Raw genomic sequence first — 14,877 nt, forward strand, 5'->3', positions numbered from 1 at the left:
ATCCCTTAGTTATGCTGATATAGGCCTAGGCTGCTGGGGGGGGGGGGGGGGGGGGGGGGAATCCCATGATGCATGTTATCACTTTACAGAGTGAAGCACTTTGAGGTAACTCGTGCTGTATGAATAAAACTGATTTGATGAGACTTCTGCATCTATTACTTCTGTGCTCCAGCTGCATATGAAAACCTTCAGCTGATTCCTGTAGAGCTCATGCTGGGAATGTTGTTTGTTTCCCTCAGACTGTCAGGTGGAGGTGGAGGAGGGGGAGGCAACTGTAACGCTGCCCTTCCAAACCACACCTGAACTGCCTGAAGAGGCTACGGTGAAGTGGGAACGGTATAAACCTGAATACATGATGGTTCACATGTATCACAGCGGCTCTGAACAGCCTGGTAAACAGAGCCTGGATTACAGCAACCGAACAAAGATGGAGGAAGACCTGCTGAGAACTGGAGATCTCAGTCTGACCCTGAAAAAGCCCAAAGAGAGAGACAGCGGAGAATACAGCTGTGTGCTCATCAGCCAGAAGGTCTGGAGAAAGAAAACTGTGCTGCTCACAGTCAAAGGTTTGTTTCTGTTCATCTGTCATATATGCAGTTATCTTCTCTGTGAATTGCCAACTTATCATGATGGAGGGATTTGTGTGTCCCAGTGATTGCAGGAGCTGTGTTGTCCTGGGTGGCTTTGCCCACTGGTAGGGTCTCCCATGGCAATTCCGAAGACCCTTATGGAGTCACTAAGGGAACTGTTTACCCTGTCTGGGCTACGGTTATTAGGGGCCCCATCCTTGAGCCAAGCTTGGGGAGGGAGCTCGAGGGAGAGCGTCTGATGGTTCTTGTGGTGCCTGGCCGGGCACAGCCCAAAGAGGAGACATGGGCCTGCCCTCCTGTAAGCCCATTACCCACAGGAGGCTCCGTAGGAGTCAGGTGCAATGTGTGTCACATTGTCACCAAATGCACATGCCCTGCTAGACTGATCCCTGCCTATCGAGACTGACTATTGGGACATGGAATGTCACCTCACTGGTGGGGAAGGAGCCTGAGCTAGTGTGTGAGGTTGAGAGATGCCAGCTAGATATAGTCAGGCTCACCTCAACGCATGACCTGGGCTCTAGAACCAGTCTCCTGGAGTGGGGTAGATTCTGTTCCAGTCTGGAGTTGCCCTCGGTGAGAGGCGGTGGCCTGGGGTGGGTTGCTGCTTGTAAGTTGGAGCTTTCACCGGTGGACAAGAAGGTTATTTTCTGGTCCTTCGGGCCGGGAATCCTGACTGTTGTTTGCACTTATGCGCCAAATTACTTTTCAGAGTGCCCACCCTGAATTTCCCCTTTTGCGGGACACTAAAGGCTGCTTCTTCTTCTTCTTGACCACCCTTCTTGGAGTCGCTGAGTAGGGCGCTTGAGGGATCACCATCCAGTGACCCCATCATCCTGCTAGGTGACTTCAACGCTAACGTGGGCAATGACAGCGAGACCTGGAGGGTTGTGATTGGGAGGAACCAGATTGGTGTCTTGTTATTGGACTTCTGTGCAAATTTGTCCATAACAAACTCGATGTTTGAACATAAGCGTGTCCATAAATGCATGTGACACCAGGACACCCTAGGCTGCAGGTCAATGATCAATTTTATAATTGTATCATCAGATCTGTGGCTGTATGTTCTGGACACTTGGGTGAAGAGAGGAGCTGAGCTTTCAACTGATCACCACCTGGTGGTGAGTTGGATCAGGTGGAGGGGGAGGATGCTGGACAGACCTGGCACACCTAAACATGTTGTGAGGGTGTGCTGGAAACACCTGGCAGAAGCCCCAGTCCACGAGATCTTCAACTCCTACATTCAGTAGAACTTCAACAGCATTACGATGGAGGCTGAGGACATTGTGTCCAAATGGACCATGTTCCCCACCTTCATTGTTGAGTCTGGATACAAGGTGGTTGGTGCCTGTCGTGGGTGTAATCCCCAAACCAGATGGTGGTCACTGGAGGTGAAGGGAGCCATCAAGCTGAAGGAGGAGTCCTATTGGGCTTGATGAGCCTGTGGGACTTCAGAGGCAGTCTGTAAGCGAATGCAGCATGGGCGATGGCTGAAGCAAAAACTCTGGTGTGGGAGGAGTTTTGTGAGGTCATGGAAAAAGTTTTTTGCATGGCCTCGAAGTGATTCTGGCAAACAGTCAGGTGACTCTACTCACACGGTATGAGGCTATAGTCACTGACATGCCTTCTGTAGTGGAAGCAGAGTCTGGGGATGAGGGGGATAATTCACCTATCACTGGGGGTGAGGTCGCTGAGGTGGTTAAACAACTCCTTGGTGGCAGGGCCCCTGGGGTGGATGAGATTCGCCCTGAGTTCCCGAAGGCTCTAAATGTTGAAGGGCTGTCTTGGTTGACACGCCTCTGCAACATCACATGAAGATCTGGGGCAGCGCCACTGGATTGGCAGACCGGGGTGGTGGTCCCCATCTTTAAGAAGGGAGACCAGAGGGTGTGCTCCAACTTTTGGGGGATCACACTCCTCAGCCTCCCTGGTAAGGTCTATGCCATGGTGCTGGAAAGGAGCATCCATCTATTAGTAAAACCTCAGATTCAAGAGGAACAATGCAGTTTTCCTCCTGGTCGTGGAACACTGGACCAGCTCTTTATCCTCTCGGGGATATTTGAGTGTACGTGGGAGTTTTCCCAACCAGTCTACATCTGTTTTATGAAATTGGAGAAGGCATTCAATCACATCTCTCGGGGTATCCTGTAGGAGGTGCTGTGGGAGTATGGCCATTCAGTCCCTGTACAAATGCTGGTCTTTCAAGGAGGGGAAGCTCAATTTTGGCCTACATCATAAAATGTGTCGGTTTATTTATAAGTAAATTCTACCCTCCGTTCCTTTTCAAGACAATGATCTGTGACCCTGTTGTACCAAGGAGGCATCTTTTCCAGGGACTTGAGTAGTGTCCTCTCAATGGCCAGCAGCCCATGGTGTTGCGGGTGTAAGACTTGAGCCGCTTTAAACAGGAGAAGCTCCTCTCTAGACCTGCAGATGTAGCTCCAATCATTGCCCTGGCAGGTCTTCTGGCTCTTGATGAGCATCATTTGATGTAGATGCTCTGCAGATTGGGGAGGGTGGTCTTCATGGTCCATAAGCTGAACAGACCACCATCAGCTGGTCCTGCTGGGTGCAGCTCCCCGTCCAGGTGGTGATACTCTCTGCATGTGTTGGGGTTCCTGGGCACCCTGAGGTGTCTGTAAAGTAATTTCTGTGTCCGTTCCTGTCGGACAGTAACTGTAGAAATAAACAGCAGCACTGAGAGCACTCAGACACAAATGAGTTAAATCCAAAAGCATACAAGGTGTGTGTGTGTGTGTGTGTGTGTGTGTGTGTGTGCGTATGTTTATAATACGTTGTGGGGACCAATTGCTCCTTGTGGGGACTGGAACCTTGTCCCCACAAGTGGAAACCCTGTTTTTGGGTCAGGGGTCAGAGTTAGGGCTAAGGTATGAATTGAGTTTAGGTTAGGGTTAGGGTTAGGTATGTGATGGTTAGGGTTAGGAAAAGGGTAAAGGTAAGGTTTAGGCTGTAGAAATGAATGGAAGTCAATGGAAATTCCCCACAAAGATACAAAACACACTTGTGTGTGTGTGTGTGTGTGTGTGTGTGTGTGCGCGTGTGCGTGTGTGTGTGTGTGTGTGTCTGACCGTCTTGTGTCTCCTCTGCAGGGAGAGCTCAGGTCCAGGATCAAACAGGGATCATCAGGAACAGAAGCAGCTCCATTGATCCGACTCCTCTGATGGCTGATCAATCAGTTTGATCTGTTTGTTCTTTGATTATTGATCAGTGATGTCAGAGTGGAGTCAGTGTGATGTTGTTGTTGTGTGTTTAGTGTGCATGAAGGTCTCTGCTGCCATAGATCCTCTGAACTGTGACAGAGGTCTCACTCTGGAGGAAATTCTCAGCACTTTCCAGCAGCTCCTCCATCATGGAGGACATTCCCTCACTGGAACGGGTGGAGGAGAGAGGAGAAGATACACAGGTGGATGCTCTGAGGAAGAGGAGCATTCTCACATTCATGTTCCTATAACAACATGATCACATGACCAGAGGAGAAGATGTTGCAGCCAGCCTGTGGGAGAGATGTTTCAGAGTGAAGCTGCTCAGAATCACAGATCAGAGCTGTAACATCATCAGAGGGTCGAGGCCACTGAGGCTCCTGAGAGGCTCCAACATCTTTAAACAGATCGGCATTAAAACATCAGAGTGTCTGCAGCCAGCACCAGTTTAATGCATCAGTTTGGATTTCAGACTGATCTTCTTTGTCTTCTTTGCTGGGATGCTGCAGAGTGTTGGCTGGTGGAGAGCAGCCAGCCTGTGATCCTGAGCCTCCTGGTATCAGGAGATAAAGTCCTCATTAATTAGTTTGATTCATTGCAGGGAAGCAGAAGAATTGGAGCTGAGATTTTCCTGCAGCTGCCTCGATACAGTCTCCACTTGTTTACAGTTTTATGAGTGATGGAAATCATTTTCCCCTTGAGAAAAAAACATGTCTCAGCTTTTAGAGATTTCCTACTATGTCATCACCTGCTGATCTTCCTCATATAGCATCCAAACCGTGATCTCATATAGGCTTAAAAATACTTGTTGTGATTCTGTGCTCTATAAATAAAATGGTAATGGTCTTTAAGCAGTCAATAAATGGGAATATTCAGCAGTGATTTTGCATCTGGGTTGATTTTGAAATGCACGTCCTCGTTTCCTGTTACAGAGCAGGCCCGTTTGGGACTGCAGAGCAGCAGGTGACCTGCAGCACAGTCTGCTGCTGTTATCAGAACATTTGAACTGTTCAATCCAGGAAGTCCACAGCAGGTAAGCAGCAGGGCTGGAACAGCCGTCCAGGCTGAGTTCAGGGACTGAAGCACCTTCAGACTCCTGATGCAGTTTCTCCTCAGCAACGTCAGCCTGCTGAACCTCTGTGCACATGTTTCTGTGGAGGAGAGGCATGAAGTTATGATCTTCGGTTGGTCTCATATGGAGTTCAGCTGCATGTGTGGTATCATTCAGATACAAATACATTTAAAGAGGTTCAGTGTTAGTTCCTGAAAGCTCCCTGAAAAGCCTTCAGCTGATCCAAAATGCTGCAGCTAGAGTACTGACAGGGACTAGAAAGAGAGAGCAGATTTCTCCCATATTGGCTTCTCTTCATTGGCTCCCTGTTAAATCTAGAATAGAATTTAAAATCCTTCTCCTCACCTACAAGGTCTTGAATAATCAGGCCCCATCTTATCTCAAAGACCTCATAGTCCCATATCACCCCAACAGAGCACTTCTCTCAGACTGCTGGCTTACTTGTGGTTCTAGGGATTCTTTGGTGCTTCCTGTGGAACCGTCTCATTTCCAATAATCTGGAAAAGGCACAGCAGCTGAGGCTGAGGGGTACCAACCCTCCACCATGATTTCAAGTTTCCACCCACAGGAAAAACTGAAGGTCATGTACACTGGCTGAGCTAATAATGATTTTGTTAAACAAACTGAGGTGTGGGTCAGTGAAAATGCAATGGTTGCTTTGTAATCCATTCAGGACTTCAGTAAATGCCAGCTGACTTTCAGAAACAGGCTCATCGATTTTAATGTGTAAAAATGAAACACTTTGATATCTCTGGTTACTTTTTATTACTGTTCTCTGTGGTCTCAGCAGGTCATGTGACCTGTAGTCCATAAAGCCAACACTGCCATGTAACACTGCGGCAGGCAAGGAGGAGGACCCCAGTGCAGGATAGAGCAGGCAGAAAGCTAAAATAAAATGAAAGCTTTTCACCCACAGTCGGTGTGATGTTCCCCAGGTGTTACACCGGGCACCAAATCCATCAATGTTTTTATGGAAGAGCAACTTCCAAAAATCATATTTGAAAAAAGTTCCTTTGTTTTAAGATAAAGAGCTCAAATTTCACCCTGATTATTTCATATAGCAGGTCAGATAAAACAGTTTGAATGACACCTGTCCACCACCTCTTTCTCTCTGTAGTAGCTGGGATTGGCCAATCAGGAGCTGAACAGTTCAGCTTTGCTCTTTTCATTGTAGTAATCAGTTCTTAGAGAGCACACAGTGAGCACAGCAACGAATATGATTGTTATTTAATAGGAGGCAGCACGGTGGGGTAGTGGTTAGTACTGCTGCCTCACAGTGAGAATGACATCTAGAAGACCTGGGTTTGATTCCACCTTAGCCTGGGCCTCTCTCTCTGTGTGGACTTTGCATGTTCTCCCCATGTCTGTGTGGGTTTCCTCCCACAGTCCAAAGACATGCACTTACTGGGGTTAGGTTAATTGTTCACTCTAAATTGGCCATAGGTGTGAGTGTGAGTGGTTGTCTGTCTTTCTGTTGGCCCTGCAATAGGCTGGGGACCTGTACAGGTGTACCCTGCCTCTTGCCCTATGGCAGCTGGGATAGGCTCCAGCCCCCCCGTGACCCTGAACAGGATAAGTAGCAGAGGATGGATGGAGCCTGTTATCCCATACAGTCACACTGCCTGTTAGCAGCTCTATGAGCACACAGTCTTCAGGGTCATAATGAAAAATCATTAAATGAATGTGTGAGTCAGATACAGGACGTGAGAATCCATCAGTGGGGTACAGGAAGTGATGCATGTGCTCAAATGAATATAAAGACAGCTGTTTAGGAGGTTTGGGGTTCTTCCTCATTTAGACAGCAGCATCAGAAGAAGATTAACCTCTACACTACACAGCTGATGTGGACTTGGAGTTATAATTATCAGCTTTTCTCTCCTCATTTCTGCTGCCTTGGATTAAAGTATGAGGACTTTGTGCTGAATCACTGCTTCCCCATTTGGACCTCATCGGGCATGGCCACAGAAGATCACATCACTGGCCAGGGCACACTTCCTCTTCTCCTGCCAGCTTGTCAGCTGTTCCTACAGGAGGGTCACATGTCTGATCTGCTGACTGTCAGTATACTGGGTCAATGTCAGGAAAGAAATCAACATGCTTATGCACATTTTTGTCTGTTAGGACTCTGACTTCAGTTTAGGAAATGAGGGTTGAGGTTAGGAGGAAGCAGATGACATTAGGATGGCTGTGGTGGTTTCTCCTTCCTTTGTGCGTCTCCAGCAATAAAACAGAGGTGTGATTCTTCATATCTGCAGTCTGCAGGCACAAATCTGAATGTCCCTCTACAGCAGGCGACCATCTGTGCCTCTTTTTTCTCCACCGTTGGCATGTTACCTGTAAGGACCGGTCTCATATGTAAAACGGGATCAGTCAGAAGGGAAAAATCCTCCCTGGACACTGTATACAAAGAGGTGGAACATGGCAGCTTCCACACACCAGCGCACACTCCTATGCATGCTTAATAAATCAAATAACCATTTATAAGAATGTATCAATTGGTTGGGAAGGTGTAATCACACATTAATCAATGTACATTATTATTTTATTCTGTTAAATAACATAATACCTTCTCTGTGAAATGCCACAAACACAAGAACCTGGCAGTCAGGCAAAGACCTTGATAGGTTCAGATCATTTTAATAACTTACGCAAGGAGGAGAGATCCGTTCCTTGAACTCAGCTCGCGGCTGAGCGGAAGTTATCTGTCCTGAAGGACTGCTTCCTGCGCAGCGCTTTTATTCGGACTTTCACAATAAAATCACGTGGGTTACACCAAACGCAGTTTACAGCATGTAATAAACAACATTCTTGGCTTTTTCCTTACCATATATGGTCGTAAGCATCATGTGACATGTGTGCATGTAACATGGCGTATACGAGACACGTATCCTATATGTGTTCTCTGCAGGCTGAGAGCAGCCTGCAGGTAACTACAACTTCCTTTGTAAGAAATACCACCACGTGTTTCCATTTCAAACATAAAAACAACAGTATCATATGTACATAAAACAACTTATAGAAAATATACAAACAGAAGATATGATAAGTTATAATAAACAGAATGGAATTTATACCATAACCTGATATTAAAATAACTTTGATCTTCATATTACAAATTCAGGGAAATCTGTTTGCATTTGTCTGAAATAAAGGAAAAATATGGGGATGAGAAACACACAGGTACACACCTGAAAACAAGACAGAGGAAGCAAAAATGAACACAAGGCACAAGAGGCAAGGCACTACCAAAATAAAACAGGAAATAACAGAACACAGAAACACAGACTTGACTAGACACAGAGAAGATAAGGAAGGCAGGGCAACTTAATGCAATAAGCAACAAAACTAAACTCAGACCTGTGAAAGCTGCAGAAGAATCAACAGAGACATGAACAGAAACTGAAAGACCAGAACACAAAATACTGGCTCATGAACCCAGCATCATGACCTCCTCTGGATCTGGACACTCTGCCTCAGGCGGAGCTGGATCCTTTGGCTCCAGACTCTCGGGACGCTGCAGCAGCCCTGGTTACACTAGCTGGAGCTGTGCAGGAAGTCTCATAGCCATTACCTCTGACAGCTGGGGCTGCTCAGCAGGGTTTACTGCTGATTCCAGGAGCTGAACCCGGAATCTGGCTGTCCTTGTCCTTGGAACAGGTATGGGTGCAGAAACAGGTAGAGCTTTAACCACCCTCACCCTGGGAAAAAGGACGGGTGCAGAGCTTTTTGGATTTTCAGTTTGTGCCACTTGTAAACTTTTGTGCATTTATGCATGAAACCTAATAGACTTAGCTTTTATGTCCATCTGTCAGTCTTGATTTTGACGCACTTTTGGATGATAACAGATATTTCAAAAAAGTTCCACTTTATCCAGTGTTGTATCCACTCTGGTTTGAATCCACAAAAAAAATATATAATCAAGACAAAAACTAATAAACACCAGAATTTCATTTTATGCCAAAAAAGTTGAAAGCAATGTTTTTGAAAGAAAAACTTATAGACCAATAGATTTGAGATGCAAAAATCTCTGAGTCTGTTTTATTCTGAATGAGGTCCTTCAATAGAGCTGTAATGTTAGCCATCAGCACCTTTATTTGATCATGTTGACAGCAGAAAAAAAAATGAAATGGGTCCCAACAAGTTTTTGTTTGTTCCAATTTTTAGTAATTGGTCTTTCTGTAATGAAACACATGAATTTTTCTGGCTATTTTGGCCACTATAATCTAATGACATTACCTGTGTTGGGGAATTAATCTTACACCGTCTTTCCCCCTCCCGGGTTCGTAATGAAAGAGCAGAGATCGGACTTTCCGTTTCATTTTTAACAATTTATTAATCACCACACATATTACATAAGGTCAAAAATAATGCAGATTTTAACACAAGCATGCTTGGAGATTGCAGATTAATCTTCCCTTACCGCATTCATGCTGTGGTCTCCCCCTAAGCGTCCTGTAATCTGACTGTCTGTGCGCGCCCCCGTTCTTTATGGTTCGGGGCCATAAAACCCATATAAGGATATATGTTTACCTCTCAGGCCAGCTCTGCTCGCTCAGTTATGCGACCCCCACTCTACTCCTTGCTGCACCTCTCCAACTTCTTAAGATAAACAGAGTGTGCTCCCCAATAAGCCTTACATTCCTTAAATCTGCAATAATTAATTCCCTCAATTCCCCCTTTTGAGCTCTTCTAGAGCTCACAATCAGTTGTAGTTGCTTCTGGGAGCTCCCACTCCAGTCCTCTGAATCCACTCTCAACAACGGCATCTGATATGCCTGTGGTGGACCCTTACCCCTCCTTTAATAGTTCTGGTAATACACCGAATACAGAGGAACTGGATGCAGGGCACCCAACAGCATCCACAAGTGAGCAAAATCCTGCAAAAGTCAAACAATTCCTATGCTAAGTGCCCCAAGCATAGTCATCAATTTCCAGTTATCACACCTTTTGCCAAAGATAATGAATTATGTGTGGTGAAATTGTCTGTTATTCTGGTATTATTTGCAATTATCTTTACGTCGATCTTCTATCTTCTGTCTTCAGATCCCCTCCTGTCGGAAGAGATCACGTTGCTGACTGAGGGTGGACTACCTCAGCCAGAGGCTCTCCCTGGGGATTATTCTGCCCCGTGATTGAAAGAGCCTTGTTGGGGTCGCCAGCAGATGACCCTTTCACTGCGCTCTGAATTTACTGAACCTTTTTTCTGGTTTTTCTGCTGGAGCCCACTGGCTCCAGTGGTACCAGGTGTCTCCTTTCCCTTATAGGCGCACGCATGCGACGTTCTCTCGACCACCTGGTGGGGTCCTGTCCACCTGGGCTCTGACCACCTCCTCTTAATGACCTTCAGAAGGACCCACCCTGCTGTGTGTGGGTCCCCCTTTTGGCCTCCCGTCACTCCATTGTGCACCTGTGGGACAAAAACTGACAACAAAGCTTTGAGTCCATCAAAATATGATTTATACTAAAAATTGGTTATATGTTGCCCTTCCCCAGGGATAGCTGCTGTGGGCCCTGGGAACTGTCTACCTGTCAATAGTTCAAATGGTGTAAACCCTGTTAGTTTATTTAGTGAGCTCCTTACCTGCAACAATGCCACTGGGAGGGCTGTGACCCAATAAATTTTGGTCTGTGCACAGATTTTAGCCAATTCTATTTTTAGATTCCAGTTCATGCACTCACCTTTACCCCGAGATTCTGAATGATACACTGTACCAAATTTGTGCTTTAAGCCTAAGGCTAATTCCACTGCCTGTAGGTCTCTGTTTTTAAAATGCCTTTGTTGTCAGATCTCACCCTTCTCAGAAACCGCTGTTGCGGTATGTAATGATTTATCAGACATTTGATCACTGTTTTACTGTTATGATTTTTCTTTTGTGGGGTACACTTCGGGCCATCCTGTGATCGATTCGACCATCACCAGGAGGTAGCGATACCCTCGAACTCTGTCAATCATATCAGTATAATCAATCACAATCTCTTCCCCTGGTCTTACCTGCAATGGAAACGCTCCCATGTGGGGTTTCACCATTGGCTTTGGGTTATACTGCCCACAAATCTTACAGTCTCTTACCCATTTTTTTTGCCATGTCAGCCAGGTAGGGGTGCCACCAGTGGCTCAAATTTCTCATAATTTGTTGTGCTCCCACATGTCCCGGCCTATTAAACCTAATGTTAATTCTGTGGGAAGAATAGGTCGACCATCTGGTCCTCTCCACACACCTTCAGTTTCGATGCCTCCTCATTGTTTCCAAACTGTCTTCTCCTGAGGTGATGCTCTCTTTTGACAATCTTTGATCATATCCATGTTAATCCTCGGGAGTAGATCACTTACCTGTGGGTGGCTCAGCATCATTTGATGTCGAGGGGTGTATCCTGCTGCTTCTTTGGCTCGCTGATCAGCCTCCTCGTTTCCTTTTGCCACCCTACTCCCTTCTCTGTCATGTCCTTTACATTTTATGACTGCCACTCTAGTTGGTCCCTGAATGGCATGAGCCAAGATCACCATTTCTTCTGCATGTTTAAAGGGGTCATATTGGCCGTTCGATATCCTGCTCTTTCCCATTGCTTGAGTTCCACATGCACGGCTCCTGTCACATAGGCTGAGTCAGTGTAGATGTTCACTTCTCTGTCCTTTGCATGTTGCAGTGCTGTGATCATTGCAAGAAGCTCTGCTCTCTGAGCTGATGGTCTTTCTGTTAACTTCTCTGCTCTCACAACCTGATAACCTGCCTCTGTCTCCCTAACTACTGCATACCCTGCTTGGAGGTCTCCCTGTTTGTCTTTATAGCAGCATCCATCTGTGTACCAATTTTCAGCGCCCTCTATCGGTTCGCTGGCTAAGTCTGGTCTGATTTTTAGGTCTTCCAAGACCTTCTCTTGGCAGTCATGTGGTTCCCCACCTAAGATCTGGTCAGCCACGTTGATCCCTTGGTGTGTCAACACCAGGTTCGGGGTCTCCAAGATCTTACTCAATCTCCCTTGTCTCAGCGGAGCCAGTGTGAAAATCTGTGAGTTCACAAATGCTACCACGCTGTGTGTTATCAGGACCACCAACTGGTGTCCCATCACTATGTATGCTATTTTTTGTTTGAATTTTGCTATTCCTGCTGCATGTTGTGTGCACACCGGGTGCCTTCTTTCTAATGGGTCCAGCATCACGCTTAGATACATTAGAATACACCTTCTCCCCCTTTGTTTCTGATACAGGACACCGTTAACCACGTTGTCCTGTACAGAAACATCCAAGAAAAAAGGGAAGCGCGTAATCTGGCCGAGCCAGATCCGCTGCTCCCGCTAGAGATTGTTTCAGGTTTGTGAATGCCTCTTCTGCTGGGACTGTCCACTGTAGTGGGGTTGTGAGATTTCTCATGCCCTTTTCTCTCACCATTTCTCTGAGGTGATTGGTCAGGTTCACAAAATCTGGTGCATAGCTTCTGCTGCCCCCTGCAAGACCCAAAAATGGTAACATTTGTTTCACTGTGGTGGGTTTTGGATGTTGCAAAATGGTCTGCCTGTGATTTGGAGACATGCCGGCTCCCTGTCTGTTAATGAGGCGCCCCAAAAATTTGACAGTGGGACGGGCTATCTGTAGTTTGTCTTTACTAGCCTTAAAGCCGCAGGCATGTAACCACCAGAGCACATCATATGTGGCCTGGAGACAATCTGCCGCTGTTATGGCTGCAATGAGGATGTCATCCACGTACTGAATCAGTATACAGTCAGGTGGAAATTTGCAGTCCGATAAGGCTTCTTTCAGGGCCTGATTGAAGCATCCCGGTGACAAAATGAATCCCTGCGGGACCCGTGTGTACCGGAGTTGTCGCCCCTGGAAAGTAAAGGAGAACATGTCTCTACAACTGTCTGCCAGAGGAAGGCAGAAGAATGCATTTGCCAGGTCTATGCAAGAAAGCCATTTTTGTATAGGAAGAAGCAATGAAAGAGCGGTGTAGGGATTTAGCACCGGTAGGGTGGGAGTTAACACAGTTTTATTTCTGGCCCGCAAATCATGAGCCATTCAGTACTTACCGGTCCCCGCCTTCTCCACAGGGAGAATTGGGGTGTTCCAATTGAACTGTTAAAGTTCAAAGACTCCCATCTTCAAGAGTCCATGTGAATGGTATCCGTGATACCAGCATCAGCCACAGGTTTGTGAGGGTACTGGGGAATCCAAATGGGATGGACCTTTTAAACTTGGAATGTAATATGAGGTAACCACTGACCACGTCCCGCATCCACTGGTCCTGTTGACCACAGAGTACGAGGTCGCCAGGCAATTATGACTTCTGCCTGCTCATGATCGGAGTGTTCTCGGCCATGTTCGCGGTCGAGCGTGACGTGTTCCAAGTTAGCCTGATTACTTACACACGCATAAATTCGATACATTTTGGTACTTGGAGAGTACGTGAGTCCGGGGATCTGTGTCGGGACCCAATCTGTCAGACCCCCTGCACGTTTCATCATGGGCCCTAATTCTTTGGCCACGTGCCCTGAATATAATGCTAGCGAGACATGTGGAACAGATGTCTCTGCCATCATATACCAATTTTTCTGATCAGAGGTGAGAATAACCGCCGCTGCGACTCCCTCCGGAGCCACATACAAATCAGAAACTAATACCTCTCATTGTTGACCCCCCAGCTCGGCAAAAGCATCTTTATACCAATCTGTGTCATCTCTGTCATAAAACAACGTGACATGGGGAGGGTCAGGCGAAGAGACATATGGTCCCAATCCAGCGATCCAAGGTTCCCACCTACAAAACAAAGTCAATATGCCTGTCTGTGTTGGCATTTCTGGTTTCAGTGTGTATCTGTGTGGCCAGGGGTTGCATCAATAGTTGGTGCTTCCAACTGGAGGGCTAATAATCACACGTCCTTGTTTGCCCATCAGGTAGGGTAATTGTCAGTCCATATAATTGTATTATTGTGGAATGAGTTGCTCCTGTGTCAACCAAAAATGGCATCATCTTGTCTGCCACCATCACTGGGAGAAGTGGTTCTGCCGTTCCCTCTTCTCCGTGGCCTCCCTGTGGGGTGTGTCAATACTGTCCTGGATCCAAACCCCAGGTGTCCTCCCACAGGAGGTACTGGCCCCCTGAAGCCTGGTACTGCACTCCTGGTGCAAACTGATAATCGGGTGCGGCCTGTGTATTAGGCGCTGTCCACCCTCCTGGGCATTGTAGTGGTGCCCATGTGTTTGGGCGAGGATTGCCACACGCTCTCCCACGGCTTGCTGGTCCTTGTCTGTTCCTAGTGCAGCTCTTGGCCCAGTGATCCATCTGACCACACAGAAAACAGGCTAATGTATGAGGTAGTCCCCCTGGTCTGCCAAACGGTCTCAACCGTCTCCCCCTCTGAGACCCCCACCCATGCTGTGGGTTCCTCTGTGGAAATGGTAACCGATGACCTGCAGGATCCGAATCCGGATCCAAATCTGGCCAATTAGGTTCCTCTGGGTTCGCCATGCGAACCACCATTTGTTCTTGTGATCTGTTTTACTATTTTTCTTTAACTCAGTCACTTTTTGTCTTGCTTTGCCGAGTTGGAGTTTCAACAGCTGGGCCTGTAAGTCCTTCACCTTACTGGATTCTTCATCTTTTGTGTCTTTATGTCGCTGCATGTGATGTACTAAATGTCTTTCCCATTTGGTGTTCTCACACCCTGGTATATCAGAATTGTTTTGCATCAGTGTCTTAATTTCCCCTGGCATTCCCTCCAGTACCGCCTTCCTGAACCACTCTTTGTTCGCTCCTTCTTTATAAGGATGAACACCTGTCTCTTGGAGCCAGGTGTCTTTAACCTTATCCAGATAAACTCTAGGGGCCTCAGATGAGTCTCACATGAGTTTAGGAATGGCTAGAGCTACATTCCTAGGGAAAACTTCCCTCATAGGTGCACCCATGGTAACTCCTCTGTGGTGCAGGGGAGTATTGTCTGGGTCAGTCTCCATTTGGGCCAATTCTTGGACCTCTTTAAGGTCCCTTCTCGACATCCGT

General features: G+C 46.8%; 1 protein-coding gene and 1 long non-coding RNA gene across 2 annotated transcripts in view; one reads left to right on the top strand and one right to left on the bottom strand.

Annotated features, from left to right (window-relative positions):
* Positions 1 to 14,877, bottom strand: part of LOC115776963 (zinc finger protein 239-like) — a 248,602-nt gene that overhangs the window by 62,542 nt on the left and 171,183 nt on the right. The window lies entirely within an intron of this gene.
* LOC115776998 (uncharacterized) lies at positions 457 to 3,834 on the top strand. The gene is made up of 2 exons (XR_004019560.1): positions 457 to 566; positions 3,701 to 3,834. It is a non-coding gene; the product is annotated as an uncharacterized LOC115776998 (long non-coding RNA).

The sequence above is a fragment of the Archocentrus centrarchus genome, unplaced genomic scaffold, assembly GCF_007364275.1.
Source record: "Archocentrus centrarchus isolate MPI-CPG fArcCen1 unplaced genomic scaffold, fArcCen1 scaffold_41_ctg1, whole genome shotgun sequence".
NCBI lineage: Eukaryota > Metazoa > Chordata > Actinopteri > Cichliformes > Cichlidae > Archocentrus > Archocentrus centrarchus.